Source organism: Heterodontus francisci, chromosome 4 (genome assembly GCF_036365525.1).
Source record: "Heterodontus francisci isolate sHetFra1 chromosome 4, sHetFra1.hap1, whole genome shotgun sequence".
NCBI classification, from domain to species: domain Eukaryota; kingdom Metazoa; phylum Chordata; class Chondrichthyes; order Heterodontiformes; family Heterodontidae; genus Heterodontus; species Heterodontus francisci.
In genome coordinates, this window is record NC_090374.1 from 29475792 (window position 1) to 29492662 (window position 16871).

At 46.8% G+C, this 16871-nt stretch overlaps 1 protein-coding gene across 3 annotated transcripts in view; it reads right to left on the bottom strand.

Annotated features, from left to right (window-relative positions):
- Positions 1–16871, bottom strand: part of LOC137368949 (proteolipid protein DM beta) — a 286372-nt gene that overhangs the window by 106298 nt on the left and 163203 nt on the right. The window lies entirely within an intron of this gene.

Below are 16871 nucleotides of genomic sequence, written 5' to 3' on the forward strand. Positions count from 1 at the left end.
TTTTCAAAAATGTTTTTTGTTTTTATTGGAGTTTTATGTTCTTCATTATAGGAGGGCTATAAGCACTAGGAACAGGAGTAGGCCAGCCAGCCCCTCAACCCTGTTCTGTCATTGCATTAGATCATGGCTGATCTATACTTAACCCCATTTACCCGTCTTTGCTGCACATCCCTTGATGTTGTTGGAGAGAAAGTTGGAAAATGAAACTGTTTGAAATCAATCCATAAGAAGGAACCTAAGTTCAATTCAAGCAAACTGAGTGGAATAGCCTCCTCCTGTGCCCAGATTTCTGTACATGAGATCTTATGCTGGGATTGCACCTCAGTAAGTGGCAGCACATATAGAGAAGCAAATAAAAAGTCCCTGGTAGGAGCAAAACAGAATTAAGAGGTAAGATGAAAGAATCTTTTACATGGCAGTTGAATTACATTCATAGGATTAGTAAAGCCACAGTGAGTGTGGGCAACTTAATATTCTTCTGCAGTCAACATTCACTTCTAACTGAATTGCACCATAATAACACTGCAACAGAAGGAGGAAACCAAACCTCAGTTTTTAGGCTAGCTAGAATTATGTTCACCAATTTGAATATTCACTTTAAGGCAGTGAAAACACGCCACTACTTTTTTCCCCAAAAAGATACTTTATTCATAAAGATTTGCAAAAATACATTACAAAACAGTTCAAAAGAGTTCAAATTTCTCATTCCGGGAAGTACAATCGAGATCATATTTCTTCGATACAGAAAACATGAAGTGCCTCACAATTCTTGCCATTCCATTTTAAATGCACTGTACATTGGCATTACAGAGCAAAAAAGCATTTTGGTGCATACAGCCTGAGGGGTTTTTCACGGGTTCCAGCCCAAAACACACGACTGCCAACAGATAGGAGTTAAGCCAAACCCTTCATACATGGATTCATAACCAGAGTTAAATGAGCTTTTATTGTGATAGCTGTTTCCTGATTAGCTAAAATGCTCAGAGGGACAGACTTTACTATTCATTTAGCCATATATTGCTTGGCAATGGGTTTGCCAATTGCTTGTCAACAAATTAAACAATTCCCTAGACTGTTGAGTATCCTTGGTTCCATCTATGTGGAAAGCCAAGATCTTACACCATAATTTGCATTTAAATAACTCCTTTAATGTCATAAAATGCTTCAAGGCATCATAGATGACAGAAGAGGAGTCAGAGGAGGTGTCCAAATGTGTGGTCATTGTATCATTAAGAAGCCTTTTCGAAAAAGCCGAAAGTTATCAGGCGGAGGGAGCACTCCAAAATGTGGGGCCATGACTTTAAAGCTGTTAGATTGAAGCTGGAAGGGGTAGGTGCAATTTGTCAGCTGCAGCTCTGTCAGTAACACTCTTACCTCTGAATGGGAAAGTTGAGGGTACAGAGCTGACAAAGGCCGTCGAGTCTTTCGAGACGAGTAAAACTCCCGGGGGCGACGGCTTACCGGTCGAGTTGTACTCGGCCCTGTGGGACTGGGTCGGCCCAGACCTGCTGGAAGTATACGAGAGTATGCTCCTGGCCGGCAGCATGTCAGAATCCATGAGAAAAGGCATCATCACCCTCATTTACAAGCAGAAGGGGGAGAGGGCAGAAATCAGAAATTGGCGGCCCATCTCACTGCTTAATGTTGATTACAAGATTCTGTCCAAAGTCACAGCCAGTCGAGTCAAGTCTGCTCTGGAGTTGGTGATTCACCCCGATCAGACCTGTACTGTACCCGGCAGGAAGATCTCTGATAGTCTCGCGCTACTCAGGGATACGATCGCCTACGTACGGGACAGGAGGGTGGACACCTGCCTCATCCGCCTGGACCAGCAGAAGGCTTTTGACAGGATATCGCACACCTACATGATGGACGTGCTTTCCAAAATGGGGTTTGGGGAGGGAATCTGCAATTGGATCCAACTGCTCTACACAAACATCAGTAGCGCAGTGTCAATCAACGGGTGGGAATCTGAAAGTTTCCCGATCAAATCTGGAGTCAGACAGGGCTGTCCTCTGTCCCCAGTCTTGTTTGTTTGCTGTATTGAACCCTTTGCTGAGTCTATTAGGAAGGATGCGAGCATAAGAGGGGTGACAATCCCAGGCAGCGGAGGCACTCAGGTCAAAACCTCCCTGTACATGGATGACGTCGCCGTCTTCTGCTCGGATCCGCTGTCCGTGCGCAGACTGATGAGCATCTGCGACCAGTTCGAACTGGCCTCGGGAGCCAAAGTTAACCACGGCAAGAGCGAGGCCATGTTCTTTGGGAACTGGGCTGACCGATCCTTTGTCCCCTTCACCGTCAGGTCAGATTACCTGAAGGCGCTGGGGATATGGTTCGGAAGGGCCGGGGCGTGCACCAAAACATGGGAGGAGCGAGTAGCCAAGGTACGACAAAAGTTGGGCATGTGGGGGCAGCGATCTCTCTCCATTGTGGGTAAGAACCTGGTCATCAGGTGCGAGGCGCTCACGTTGTTGCTCTACATGGCGCAGGTCTGGCCCATACCCCACTCCTGCGCCGTGGCAGTCACCCGAGCAATTTTCCGCTTCGTCTGGGGATCTAAAATGGACCGGGTCCGGAGGGACACGATGTTCAAATCTCTGGACATGGGCGGGAAAAATGTACCCAACGTGGCCCTCATCCTGATGACCACCTTCGTGTGCGGCTGCATCAAGCTATGTGTAGATCCCCAGTACGCAAACTCCAAGTGTCACTACGTGCTGAGGTTCTATCTGTCCCCGGTGTTGCGAAGGATGGGCCTGGTCACATTGCCGCGGAATGCACCATGCAGTTGGGCGGCGCCGTACCACCTATCCTTCGTGGAGCAGTTTCTGCGGAAAAACACCTTTGACCACCGGTCCATCAGGCAGTGGTCTGCACGGAATGTCCTCAAGGCCCTACGGGAAAAGGAAATGGTGGATCCTGTCGGATGGTTCCCCGAGCAGACCGTCAAAGTCATTTGGCGGAATGCCTCATCACCAGAACTTTCAAACAAGCACCAAGACGTAGCTTGGCTGGTGGTGAGAAGGGCCCTCCCCGTCAGATCCTTCATGCACACCCGAAGTCTCGCCCCCTCCGCACAGTGCCCCCGCGTTGGCTGTGGTGGGGAAGAGACGGTCGCCCACCTCCTCCTGGAATGTGCCTTTGCAAAGCAGGTGTGGAAAGAGATGCAGTGGTTTTTGTCAAGGTTCATCCCAAGCAGCTCTGTAACACAGGAGTCTGTGCTCTACGGGCTGTTCCCAGGGACGCACACCGAGACAAACATCAACTGCTGCTGGAGGACTATCAATTCGGTGAAAGACGCCCTTTGGTCTGCCCGAAACTTGCTGGTCTTCTAGCGCAAAGAGTTGTCCACCGCCGAATGTTGCAGACTGGCACATTCCAAGGTCCAGGACTACGTGCTGAGGGACGCACTAAAGCTTGGGGCAGCCGCATCAAAGGCTCAATGGGGAAAGACCACAGTGTAAGGTCCCCCCACCAAGCTGGACTGAGGGGCTGGATCCATGGGAAACCCCTCGAACTGTATCGTTAATATTCTCAATTGCTGTAAATGTAAAACTGTAATTGACATGACAATTGTGAAACGGAAGGGTTGGGAAGAAACTCATGACAGTATTGAAGGAAACTGATCTCCCTTGCAATGTTTGTATTTTTTGGTGCTGTTTGGAAACTGTTTGGCAATGTAATTTTTACAGATTTTTATGAATAAAGTATATTTTGGAAATAAAATAAAAAAAGTTGAGGGTACAAGTCCCACTCCAAGACTTGAGCACAAAAATCAAGGCTGATGCTTGATTTTGCTGACTGAGGGAGTGCTGCACTGTCAGAGCTGCCATTGTTTCGATGAGATATTAAAACAAGGTCCTGTCTACCCTCTCAGGTGGATGTAAAAGATCCTATGCCACTATTTTCAGGAAGAGCAGGGAAGTTCTCCCTGGTGCCCTGGCCAACATTTATCCTTCAATCAACATCACCAAAACAGATTATTTGGTCATTATCACATTGTTGTTTGTGGGTGTTTGCTGTGTATAATTTGGCTGCTGTGTTTCCTACAATACAACAGTGACTACACTTCAAAAGTGCCTCATTGGCCATAAAGCACTTTGGGATGTCTGGTGGTTCTGCGTGGTGCTATATAAATGCAAGTTTTTTTTCTTTTTTTTTGAAAGGAGGGGATTGTTGGCAGATCAGAGGGCACATGCTGGTACATCAGGCTTGAGGAGGTTACAAAAGGGAGGGAACAATGATGCCCTGGAGGGACTTGTCGATAATACTTTGAATTCAATGTATTAAAAAATGGAAATCCAATGGGGGTTGATGAAGTCAGCGGTGATGTATAAAACATTGTGCACTATGGGATGAGGGTGGGACAATTTGGTATAGTTCCAGTATCTGCAATATGGAACTAGAAGACTGAAGAGGAAAGATTTTGATGGGAGATAACAAAGGAATGTATGAGAATTTCATTGTTGTTCAGGGCAAGAGATCTCTGGAGACAGGTCCTTCTTCTTCTTTAGCCTCCTTGTCTCGAGAGACAATGGGTAAGCGCCTGGAGGTGGTCAGTGGTTTGTGAAGCAGCGCCTGGAGTGGCTATAAAGGCTAATTCTAGAGTGACAGACTCTTCCACAGGTGCTGCAGATAAAATTGGTTGTCGGCACTGTTACACAGTTGGCTCTGTCCTTGCGCTTCTTTTTATTTTTTATTTATTCCTTTTATTTAGAGATACAGCACTGAAACAGGCCCTTCAGCCCACCGAGTCTGTGCTGACCAAGAACCACCCATTTATACTAACCCTACAGTAATCCCATATTCCCTACCACCTACCTACACTAGGGGAAATTTACAATGGCCAATTTACCTATCACCTGCAAGTCTTTGGCAGTGGGAGGAAACCGGAGCACCCGGCGAAAACCCACGCGATCACAGGCAGAACTTGCAAACTCCGCACAGGCAGTACCCAGAATTGAACCCGGGTCCCTGGAGCTGTGAGGCTGCGGTGCTAATCACTGCGCCACTGTGCCGCCCTGAATTTTATTAATTAATTGAATTTCATGGCCAAGCCATCTCAGGCACTGCTGGCTTAGTAGGGTGTATATGCTGGGGATGTTGGCCGCCTCGGGGACTTCTGTGTTGGAGATACGGTCCTGCCACCTGATGCCAAGGATTCTCTGGAGGCAGCGAAGACGGAATGAATTGAGACGTCGCTCTTGGCTGACGTACGTTGTCCTGGCCTCGCTGCCGTAGAGCAAGGTACTGAGAACACAGGCTTCATACACTTGGACTTTTGTGTTCTGTGTCAGTGCGCCATTTTCCCACACTTTCTTGGCCAGTCTGGACAGAGCAGAGGAAGCCTTTCCCATGCGCTTGTTTAATTCTGCATCGAGAGACAGGTTACAGGTGATAGTTGAGCCTAGGTAGGTGAACGCTTGAACCACTTCCACAGTATGGTCACCAATATTTATGGATGGAGCATTTCTGACGTCCTGTCCCATGATGTTCGTTTTCTTGAGGCTGATGGTTTGGCCAAATTCGGTGCAGGCAGCTGCAATCCTGTCCATGAGTCTCTGCAGACACTCTTCAGTGTGAGATGTTAATGCAGCATCATCAGCAAAGAGGAGTTCCCTGATGAGGACTTTCCGTACTTTGGACTTTGCTCTTAGACAGGCAAAGTTGAACAACCAGCCACCTGATCTTGTGTGGAGGAAAATTCCTTCTTCTGAAGACTTGAACGCATGTGAGAGCAGCAGGGAGAAGAAGATCCCAAACAGTGTAGGTGCGAGAACACAGTCCTGTTTCACACCACTCAGGATAGGAAAGGGATCTGATAAGGTACCGCTATGCTGAATTGTGCCTTTCATATTGTCATGGAATGAGGTGATGATACTTAGTAGCTTTGGTGGGCATCCAATCTTTTCTAGTAGTCTGAAGAGACCACGTCTGCTGACGAGGTCAAAGGCTTTGGTGAGATCAATGAAAGCAACGTAGAGGGGCTTCTGTTGTTCACGGCATTTCTCCTGTAGCTGGTGAAGGGAGAACAGCATGTCAATGGTGGATCTCTCTGCTCAAAAGCCACACTGTGCCTCAGGGTAGACACGCTCAGCCAGCTTCTGGAGGCTGTTTAAAATGACTCGAGCGAAGACTTTCCTCACTATGCTGAGCAGGGAGATTCCACTTTAGTTGTTGCAGTCACCATGGTCACACTTGTTCTTATAGAGGGTGATGATATTGGAATCGCACATGTCCTGTGGTACTGCTCCCTCGTCCCAGCATAGGCAAAGCAGTTCGTACAGTGCTGAAAGTATAGCAGGCTTGGCACTCTTGATGATTTCAGGAGTAATGCCGTCCTTCCCAGGGGCCTTTCCGCTGGCTAGAGAATCAATGGCATCACTGAGTTCCGATATTGTTGGCTGTACGTCCAGCTCATCCATGACTATACCTTGAGAATAAGTACTTATCTGAATGACTGGGGATGGAATGGAAAAAAGCCAAGGCAGCTGTCCTCTGGATGGATTATCAGCTAAACCTGGAAAAGCTCCAGTTGGAACTTTGCCAGCACATTAGCTGAATAGAAACTGGGGCTAGACAATTCCAGGGCAGATGTCTATCAATTGGCAGCATTTGAGGTGTCCAGTAGCAAATGGTACCATCTGTTATCAGCCCCTCGTTGATTAGAATATGTGCTTCTTTCTTCATGGTCTGAAATATAAGACATTGGCCACCCAGATTGTCTTCATACCTGTAGTAATTGTGGTAGATTTTGCATAAACCGATAACTCCACATTTGTGGAGTCTCTACTATTGCTTAATCCAGCAGGTTTCCACCCATGAGGAATACTCAAATCTGTGAAATTTCTCTTCAAATTCATGTATTTTCTGAATTATAAGTACAGAAAAGGCCCAATTATTGTGATTATTCTGTGAAATAGTGGGAGTCGGCTACCAGGGGTCATAATTAATCAGCAATTTAATGACCCATTGAGCTCCTGTTGTTGTGAAAATAACTGGTTCCACTATCGACGGAATGTGTATTCAATCGTTACATAAAGCTCAAATTTAAGACCTTTTGAAACATCAGTTATATGTGAGTAGCAGTAGAATTAAGTTTAATGGGGCTTTGTGCTTATGCCCAGTAATCAAGAAAGGCTGTAGCTGAGTACAGTCTCATGAACTGGTCCAGCCTAGTGAGAGCCATGAACTAGATAGTGATGCACATTGACATTTCAGGGCCAACTTTATCTCATCCTGCTCACCAGGAACAGGTCAGTAATGGCTCTATAATAGCTGTGCTGCACTTACTCACTCCAGCCCACTTAAAAGCTACCCGCTGCCATATTTCCAGGGACCTTTTTCGAGTAGCCCGGAAGCCTGTCTGAATCAGGTGGAAGGCTCAGCACTGCATGCAAATCGGGGTCTGATGACTTACATAGACCGCCGATGCAATTTTGTGGTGGGACAACTGAGTAGAGCTTGTACTCTGTGCTTTTCACCCTGTGGTGAAACAGAATAGGCCCCGAAAGCTAAGAGCAGAATTATCTCTGTGGGACCAGGAGGTACAAGTGTGCTCCCATGGACTCCCGAGGAATACTGTGGGTTGCAGCTGACCTCCCCCACTCCCCGTCACTCCCATCCTCTGCAATTGGTTCCCTTCACTAATCTACCTACCTGCCTGCACTGGAGGTTCAACTGGACCATGATAATGAGTCAGCCCACCAAAGTTGAGCATTCTGAGGCCTGGTCAGGTGCAGTGTTCTTTGAGTGTGCTGTGCCTGTCCAACGCCTTGACTCAGTGCCCCCTGGAAAGCTGGCCCATACAACAACATTCAAGAAGCTCGACACTGTCCAAGAAAAAGCATCCCACTTGATCGACATCCCATCTTCCACAGTAAACATTCACTCCCTCCACCACTGGCACACAGTGGCAGCAGTGTGTACCATCTACAAGATGCACTGCAGCAACTCGCCAAGGCTCCTTTGGCCTTCCAAACCCGTGACCTCTACCACCTAGAAGAGCAAGAGCAGCAGGCACATGGGAACACCACCACCTGCAAGTTCCCCTCTATGTCAACATCCTGGAACTATATCGTTGTTCCTTCATTGTCTCTGGGTTAACATCCTGGAATTCCCTCCCTAGCAGCACTGGACGGTATTTAATAGAGATGACATGAGCTCTTCTCCACATTCGTCACCGCTTTGCGGAAGGCCTGCCACATACATGCCAATCAGGCACTTAACTGGGCAGCTGCGGGCCTTCTCCAGGATGGAAGTCCTGCCCGCTTAGAGTTGTTGGCCAATCAGAGGCCAGCAGCTCTTTTACTCAGCTGCGCCACCAAGGATGTGGTGGCTGCTGCCAGTAATGCATCCACTGGAGGCCTAGGATTGTTGATGGACTCAGGCCACAGGTGAGCGAAGGTGGCAGGAATTTTGAGGGATGGGTGTCATGGGGGAGGGGTTTCTAGGGGTGTTGGCAGCAATGGCAGGGAGTGGCTTTCAGTGGTCTCGCTCTTTCTGATGCCAGGTCCCTCAATCAGGTACTGACTGCCTGTGAATGAGGGACCACTCACACCTCCCCCCTCTGGGAACGAGCAAGGAACCCACACGGTTTTACTCCTCATGCTCCCCATGTGGCGACAGGCCCAACTGCCGCTTGGCTTTTACAGGCGGTGGCAGGAAGAGGCACTTAATTGGGCATTAATTTCCCACTTAACGGCCTCAATTGGTAGTGGGGCAGGAAGGCCGTCCATGGGCCTTCCCACTATGGACTTAATTGGGGTGGAGGCGAAAAGGTGATGGAGTCCCCACCTGCCATCATCCTGCCTGATTAAATGCTCTCCCCAGCTTCAAACTCGCCATGGGGTAGAGCATTAAATCCAGTCCACTGCGCATTTACCTATACCACGTGGACTGCAGCGGTTCAAGAAGGCAGCTCACCACCACCTTCCTGAGGGTAATTAGTGATGGGCAATAAATGCTTGCCTAGCCAGCAATGCTTACATCCCAAGAAGGATTGAAAAAAAGTAGTGAGCACACCTACCACCCTGGAGAGCATTCATTCTGAAAGAACAGCCTGTTAAATGGAAAAGGCTAGTCTTTTGGTATCAGGATCATTTATTTGTTTAGAGGATGATGATGGCCTATTTTTGGAATCTATATTTTTTGGAATCTATATTTGCTTTAAGATTATTGGGTAACTTTGTGGGAAGATTTAGCTTATCACCTTCCCTTGGTGGGGTAAACCCTTTGAGAGAACATCTGATGAAGTTAACTGGAGGTGTAAGGGAGTCTTTCTGTAAACCCATCATACCACCAAAGGCTGATTAATGTCTTTGTTACTTTGCATGGTCTGAAGACCTTTTATAGTTGGACTCCCTAGGACTCTCTCTGATGGGAGGTTAAGGGGCATGGAGAATGAGCAGTAGAGTGAGATTAGACTAGATGGTTAACATGGAGGAAAGCTTCATAATAGAACCAAAATGCCCGATAAACCAAAAGCCCTGTTTCTAAGCTGTAGCATTTGATGAATTTGCTTAAAACTGTTACATTTATATCAGGAATTTGTATCTCACAAGGTTTTCCCACTTCCTCCATGGAAAAACAGTATTCTTGTCATTTTTATAAGGAACCAAGCTCCAAACACTCCATCTGAGGCATCTCTAAAACCACCTACTTTCACCAGCATAATGCAGCTGATGATGCTGCATGAACATCCCACACAGAAGAGTGTCTGCAGAGACACAGCGACAGGATTGCGGCTGCCTGCAATGAATTTGGCCTAACCATCAGCCACAAGAAAACGAACATCATGGGGCAGGACGTCAGAAATGCTCCATCCATCAATACCGGCGACCACGCTCTGGAAGTGGTTCAAGAGTTCACCTACCGAGGCTCAACTATCACCAGTAACCTTTCTCTCGATGCAGAAATCAACAAGCGCATGGGAAAGGCGTCCGCTGCTATGTCCAGACTGGCGAAGAGGGTGTGGGAAAATGGCGCACTGACACGGAACACAAAAGTCCGAGTGTATCAAGTCTGTGTCCTCCGTATCTTGCTTTATGGCAGCGAGGCCTGGACAACGTATGTCAGCCAAGAGCGACGCCTCAACTCATTCCACCTTCGCTGCCTCCGGAGAATCCTTGGTATCAGGTGGCAGAACCGTATCTCCAGTGCAGAAGTCCTCGAGGTGGCCAACATCCCCAGCATATACACCCTACTCAAGTCAGCGGCGCCTGAGATGGCTTGGCCATGTGAGCCGCATGGAAAATGGCAGGATCCCCAAGGACACATTGTACAGCGAGCTTGTCACTGGTATGAGATCCACCGGCCGTCTTTGCCTCTGCTTTAAAGACGTCTGCAAACGCAACATGAAGTCCTGTGACATTGATTACAAGTTGTGGGAGTCAGTTGCCAGCGATCGCCAGAGCTGGCGGGCAGCCATAAAGGTGGGGCTAAAGTGTAGCGAGTCGAAGAGACTTAGCAGTTAGCAGGAAAAAAGACAGAAGCGCAAGGAGAGAGCCAACTGTGTAACAGCCCCGACAACCAATTTTATCTGCAACACCTGTGGAAGAGTCTGTCACTCTCGAATTGGCCTTTATAGCCACTCCAGGCGCTGCTTCACAAACCACTGACCACCTCCAGGCGCTTACCCATTGTCTCTCGAGACAAGGAGGCCAAAGATTGTCTTTAATTTGTGCATCGTGGGAGTCAGTTGCTAACGATCAGCAGAGCTGGCGACAGCTATAAAGGTGGGGCTGAAAAATGGCTAGTCGAAGAGACTCAGAAGTTGGCAGGAAAAGAGACAGAAGTGTAAGGGGAGAGCCAACTGTGTAACAGCCCCGACAACCAACTTCACCTGCAGAACCTGTGGAAGAGTCTGTCACTCTACAATTGGCCTTTAGAGCCACTCCAGGCACTGGTCCATAAACCACTCACCACCTCTAGGTGCTTACCCATTGTCTCTCGAGACAAGGAGGCCAAAAAGGAAAAAGGATAGGGAGCAGTTATTTGTGACAGGTAATTTGCAAGGTTTGCGTCTGCCTGCAATGAATTTGGCCTAACCATCAGCCTCAAGAAAACGAACATCATGGGGCAGGATGTCAGAAATGCTCCATCCATCAATATTGGCGACCACGCTCTGGAAGTGGTTCAAGAGTTCACCTACCTAGGCTCAACTATCACCAGTAACCTGTCTCTAGATGCAGAAATCAACAAGCGCATGGGTAAGGCTTCCACTGCTATGTTCAGACTGGCCAAGAGAGTGTGGGAAAATGGCGCACTGACACGGAACACAAAAGTCCGAGTGTATCAGGCCTGTGTCCTCAGTACCTTGCTCTATGGCAGCGAGGCCTGGACAACGTATGCCAGCCAAGAGCGACGTCTCAATTCATTCCATCTTCGCTGCCTTCGGAGAATACTTGGCATCAGGTGGCAGGACTATATCTCCAACACAGAAGTCCTTGAAGCGGCCAACATCCCCAGCTTATACACACTACTGAGTCAGCGGCGCTTGAGATGGCTTGGCCATGTGAGCCGCATGGAAGATGGCAGGATCCCCAAAGACACATTGTACAGCGAGCTCGCCACTGGTATCAGACCCACCGGCCGTCCATGTCTCCGTTATAAAGACGTCTGCAAACGCGACATGAAATCGTGTGACATTGATCACAAGTCGTGGGAGTCAGTTGCCAGCATTCGCCAGAGCTGGCGGGCAGCCATAAAGACAGGGCTAAATTGTGGCGAGTCGAAGAGACTTAGTAGTTGGCAGGAAAAAAGACAGAGGCGCAAGGGGAGAGCCAACTGTGCAACAGCCCCAACAAACAAATTTCTCTGCAGCACCTGTGGAAGAGCCTGTCACTCCAGAATTGGCCTTTATAGCCACTCCAGGCGCTGCTTCACAAACCACTGACCACCTCCAGGCGCGTATCCATTGTCTCTCGAGATAAGGAGGCCCAAAAGGAAAAAAGGAATTTGCAAAGATCCTTGTATGGAGGTTAGGTTATAAGGCCTGTCTATCAACTGCTTGATATTCAGCTCTTTATCATTATCTCTGGCACTCTCAGGTGGATATACAGAAGAGGGCACCTTGGTATTCATGGCAGCTATGCAATTCATTGGGCAAACTACCTATATAACAATAGAAAATGATGTACTCACTTGAGTCTCCTTTTTGAGGACCCTGTTGTTTTCTGAGATACCTAGCAGAACCCATTTTACTGAACACCTGAGTGAATTAAATCTCAGTGCCAAGTCCTTTATCTGTGGGATTCTTCATGTTTCCAGATTACCCGAGCGATTTGGACAGCCAATTCATGATATGAGTAGGATATTTGAATATGAAGCCATGCTGCTTGATATACTTGACTGAGAACATCAAACGCAAGTCAATTTTCACTTCTGTTCTGATGCCAAAAAGCCAAACATTATAGGGCCACATATGAGTGTACCAAATGATAGCATGTAAAGTGAGACTGCCTGCAAACTGCTTCAATCAGGAGCATTGTAAACTTACTGCCTGGAGGCTACAAGTGCTTTAGCTGCCTTCGTCAATGGTTTTATAGTCTGCTCAGTATATATCTGAATGATACACATGACTATTCTCTTTAATCACTCCTTTATTATAAACCTGCAAAAAAAGCTATGAAGTAAATACAGAAAATCCTGAAAACAGGCATTGGGCTTATCAGCATCTTGTCTGAAGCACCTAAAGCATTAGCCAGTCCTTCTCTTTCATAGAATCATACAATCTTCCAGCACAGAAGGAGGCCGTCTTTTCCCATAGCTCTGCACATTTTTCCTTTTCAAATATTTATCCAATTCCTTTCTGACAGTTACTATTTTAATCTGCTTCCACCACCCTTTTAGACAGCTCATTCCAGATCATAGGCGGCACAGTGGCGCAGTGGTTAGCACCGCAGCCTCACAGCTCCAGCGACCCGGGTTCAATTCTGGGTACTGCCTGTGTGGAGTTTGCAAGTTCTCCCTGTGTCTGCGTGGGTTTCCTCTGGGTGCTCCGGTTTCCTCCCACAGCCAAAAGACTTGCAGATTAATAGGTAAATTGGCCATATATTGGCCTAGTATAGGTAGGTGGTAGGGGAATATAGGGAGAGGTGAGGATGTGGTAGGAATATGGGATTAGTGTAGGATTAGTATAAATGGGTGGTTAATGGTCGGCACAGACTCGGTGGGCTGAAGGGCCTGTTTCAGTGCTGTATCTCTAAATCAAATCATAAATAACAACCAGCTGCGTGAAAACATTCTCTTCATCTCGCCCTGATTCTTTTCAAATTATCTTAATTCCATGTCCTCTGGTTACCGACCCTTCTACCCTCCTAGTTTACTCTATCAAACCCCTTCATAGTGTTTGAACACCGATATCAATCTCCCCTTAACCTTCTTTGCTCCAAGGAAAACAATCCCAGCTTCTGTCTTCTCTCCGTATGATTTAAGACCTACATTCCTGGTACCATTCTGCTAAATCTCATCTGGGCTCTCTTCAAATTTGAAACCCATCCTAAATCATGGTGGCTGGTGTTGGAAGCAGTACTGCAGCTGAGGCCTAACCAGTGACTTCCAAAGGTTTACCACAACTTGCTTGATTGTGTGCTCTCTCCCACTTTATAAAACCAATAATCTCATATGCTTTTTTAAACAACCTTATGCACTTCTCCTTCTACCTTCAACAATTTGTGTACATGAACTTTCAGGTCTCTGTTTCTGCTTAAAATACTGTGGGTTCCAGTGAATGGATTCACACACAACATTAACCAAGTCTCTCAAATCCATTGAATCTTTATAAACAAGATGGACTGAAGCAAGGGATCTTCAACAGCACCTTCCAAAACCACCATCTCAAGCTCCCAGAAGGACAAAGGCAGCAGTTGTATCAGAACATCATCACTTCCAATTACCTCTCCAAGTCACACAACAGCCTGACTTGGAAATATATCACTGTTGCTTCATTGTCACTGGATCAAAATCCTGAAACTCCCTACCTAACAGCACCATACAGGCTGAAGTGGTACAAGAAGGCGGCTCACCACTACCTTCTTAAGGGAAGTTAGGGATGGGCAACAAATGCTGGCTTTTCCAGCAATGCTCATGTTCTGTGAATGAATAAATAAATGAAAAACATAAGGAAGTCAAAAGCAAGAAAGGCCAATTAGGCCTGTTACTTTCTCCTGACACTGTTCACTTACACAGAAAATGGGAAGTTACCATAAGCACTTGCATCTTTTATGAACTGCAACTTGCAGACTTATGGAGATGTGAAGCTGGTGTGTTACATGATTAATAAGTATTCTGTCACTACATGATGCTGCACCGGATATTACATCGGCTGCCCAACACCTACTTCAATCTACTTCAAAAGGCAAAAACTGTCATATTCTCAGATGGTTGCAATCAGCAAAAAAGTAATAATTGGTTTTATTCATAAGTAGGTTAATTACAGAGGCAGGAACACACAGCAAGACTCCAGCAGCACAATAATGGACTATTTGTATAAACTGTTCCACAACAAAAGCAAATCCAGAATATTTAGATGCCTCTTCCAAAGAAAGAGGAGCCTCAATTTTATCCCTTCTTGGCAGGAGGAAAGGGTTGGGCGAATAAAAATTGAGATCTCACCTCCAAGTCGCTGCATTCCTGGCCACTGTGATGATTAAGGCCAGGGACAAGCCTCCCACGTGAAGCAGGCTACTTAAGATTCATTGATGTTATAAATGTCACAATGTTACTTTAGTTTCCACATATTCTGTTGGCCAGAGGCAGAAACATGGCAGGAGAAGCTCCCTGACCTGAAGAGGCCAAGGTTAAGTGTTAAAAATTTTGAACTCCTTGTGAATCAAGAGGAGCAGGATTGCTTCCCTACTATCCCCTTGCCATATACACCCCTGCACCTCCCTCCAGGCCCCTCAAGGTATCCTTGGATCACCCCAGCCCAAGCATTCCCAGGATCTTCAGGAATCCCCAGCCCGGCATTCCCCCAGCCTATCATTGAGGAATCCTCAATCCCAACCTCCAGCAGTTGCTGATGGAAAGGAAAGTTCAGCATCCCACTCCCAATGCGATGTGCTGAAATCCCTTCCGGCCTTTGACTGTGCCAGGGGGCACAGAGGGGTGGGGAGCTGTTTCTCTTAATCATTCTGAGTACCTCGATTGTCCCCTTTGACGCTTGGGTGAAAAGCATCAGCTAAGTGAAGCGTGCAGAGGAATTATCAGGTGGGCTACATTATAATATATAATCGTCCCCACTTGAGCTTTCTCCTTTCCACCCACCTGATGTTTTGCACCCAAACACGGAAGAGGACAATCTGTTTATTCGCATCTCAAAAACAGCAAACTGAACTAAACCTGAGGGCAAATTTAGTGAGGTAAACAAGTAACGAAGAGCAGTGCATGACAGCAATAACATTTTATCCCTGTTTAAGTACACTTGACATGCTTTCAACAGGTCATCGCTGGCTTTCTATGAAGCTTTGCTTCTATTGCATAAACTGTACAGATTTTGTGTGCACCTTGAATCCAAATATCTACCAGTGGATGGATTTCAATTCACAAAGGCGAGGCAGAAGGTAAAGATATTGGTTGTGATTATGTATCTGATCCATGCGAAGCATTGATGCAGTTAATCAAGTATTGGGTATTGATTTCAAGCAAAGCAGATTATTTAAACCCTTTATATATTGGTAACTCATCTACCTTCGGGGCATGTCAGTGGGTCGCAGTCTCACCTCTGAGTCATAAGGTCACGGGTTCAATTCCCACTCCAGAGACTTGAGCACAAAATTTAGGCTGACACTCCGGTGCAGTACTGAACGAGTGCTCCAATGTCAGAGGTGCCGTCTTTCAGATGAGACATTAAACCGATGCCCCACTTCCCCTCTCAAGTGGACGCCAAAGATCCCATGGCATCATTTCGAAGAATATGGTGATAGCAAAGGAGCTCACTCAACACATCAGGTTTCAACATTCACCGTGTAGATGGAGCAATTCCTTTCTCCAAACATTGAAAGATTCTATGCAAAGGTTTAAAAGTTCTCGGGTGATACAAGCAAGCTGTGGGTTGTCTACAGCTAGTGCAAAGATTGCAAATAGGACTCCTTATAATCCTAATCTCTGATTCCATAGCCTGCCAACCCCCACTCACCTCCACCCCCCCCCCCCCCCCCCACTCCCTGGGTTCTTTAGATCGATTTGAGATCTTCCAGCTGCTGATGGAGGTGGGAATAGTGATGGCACGAGGTTGGAAGTTCATCTCAGGGTGAAATGTGACACTAGGGTTGTGAACGAACTGACTTAATTTTAGTCTGTTGCCAGGGAGAGGGTTAGAGTCAGTAGCTAGGGAACAGGCTTTGGAGCAGGAAACTGAAAACAATGGCTTCAGTCTACCCGATATTTAATTGGAGGAAATTTCTGCTCGTCCACTATTGGATGTCAGATAAGCAGTCTGAAAATTTAGCAACAGTGGAGGAGTTGAGGGAAGTTTTGGTGACGTAGAGCTAAGTGTCATCAACATACACGTGAAAACAATTGGATGATGTCACCAAGGAGCAGCATGTAGACAAGAAATAGGAGGGGACAAGAGATAGATCTTCAGGAGACATCAGAGGTAACGGTGTGGTATCAGGAAGAGAAGTCATTGTAAGTGATTCTCTGGCTATGATTCGAGAGATATGAGAACCAGGTGAGAGCAGTCCCACCCAGCTGGACAACAGTGGAGAGGCATTGGAGGATGGTGTAGTCAACTATGTCAAAGGCTTAAGACAGGTCAAGAAGGACAAGGAGGGAAAGTTTACCTTTGTCACAGTCTCATAGTATGCCATTTGTGACTTTGATAAGAGCTGTTTTGGTACAGTGGCAGGGGCAGAAACCTGATT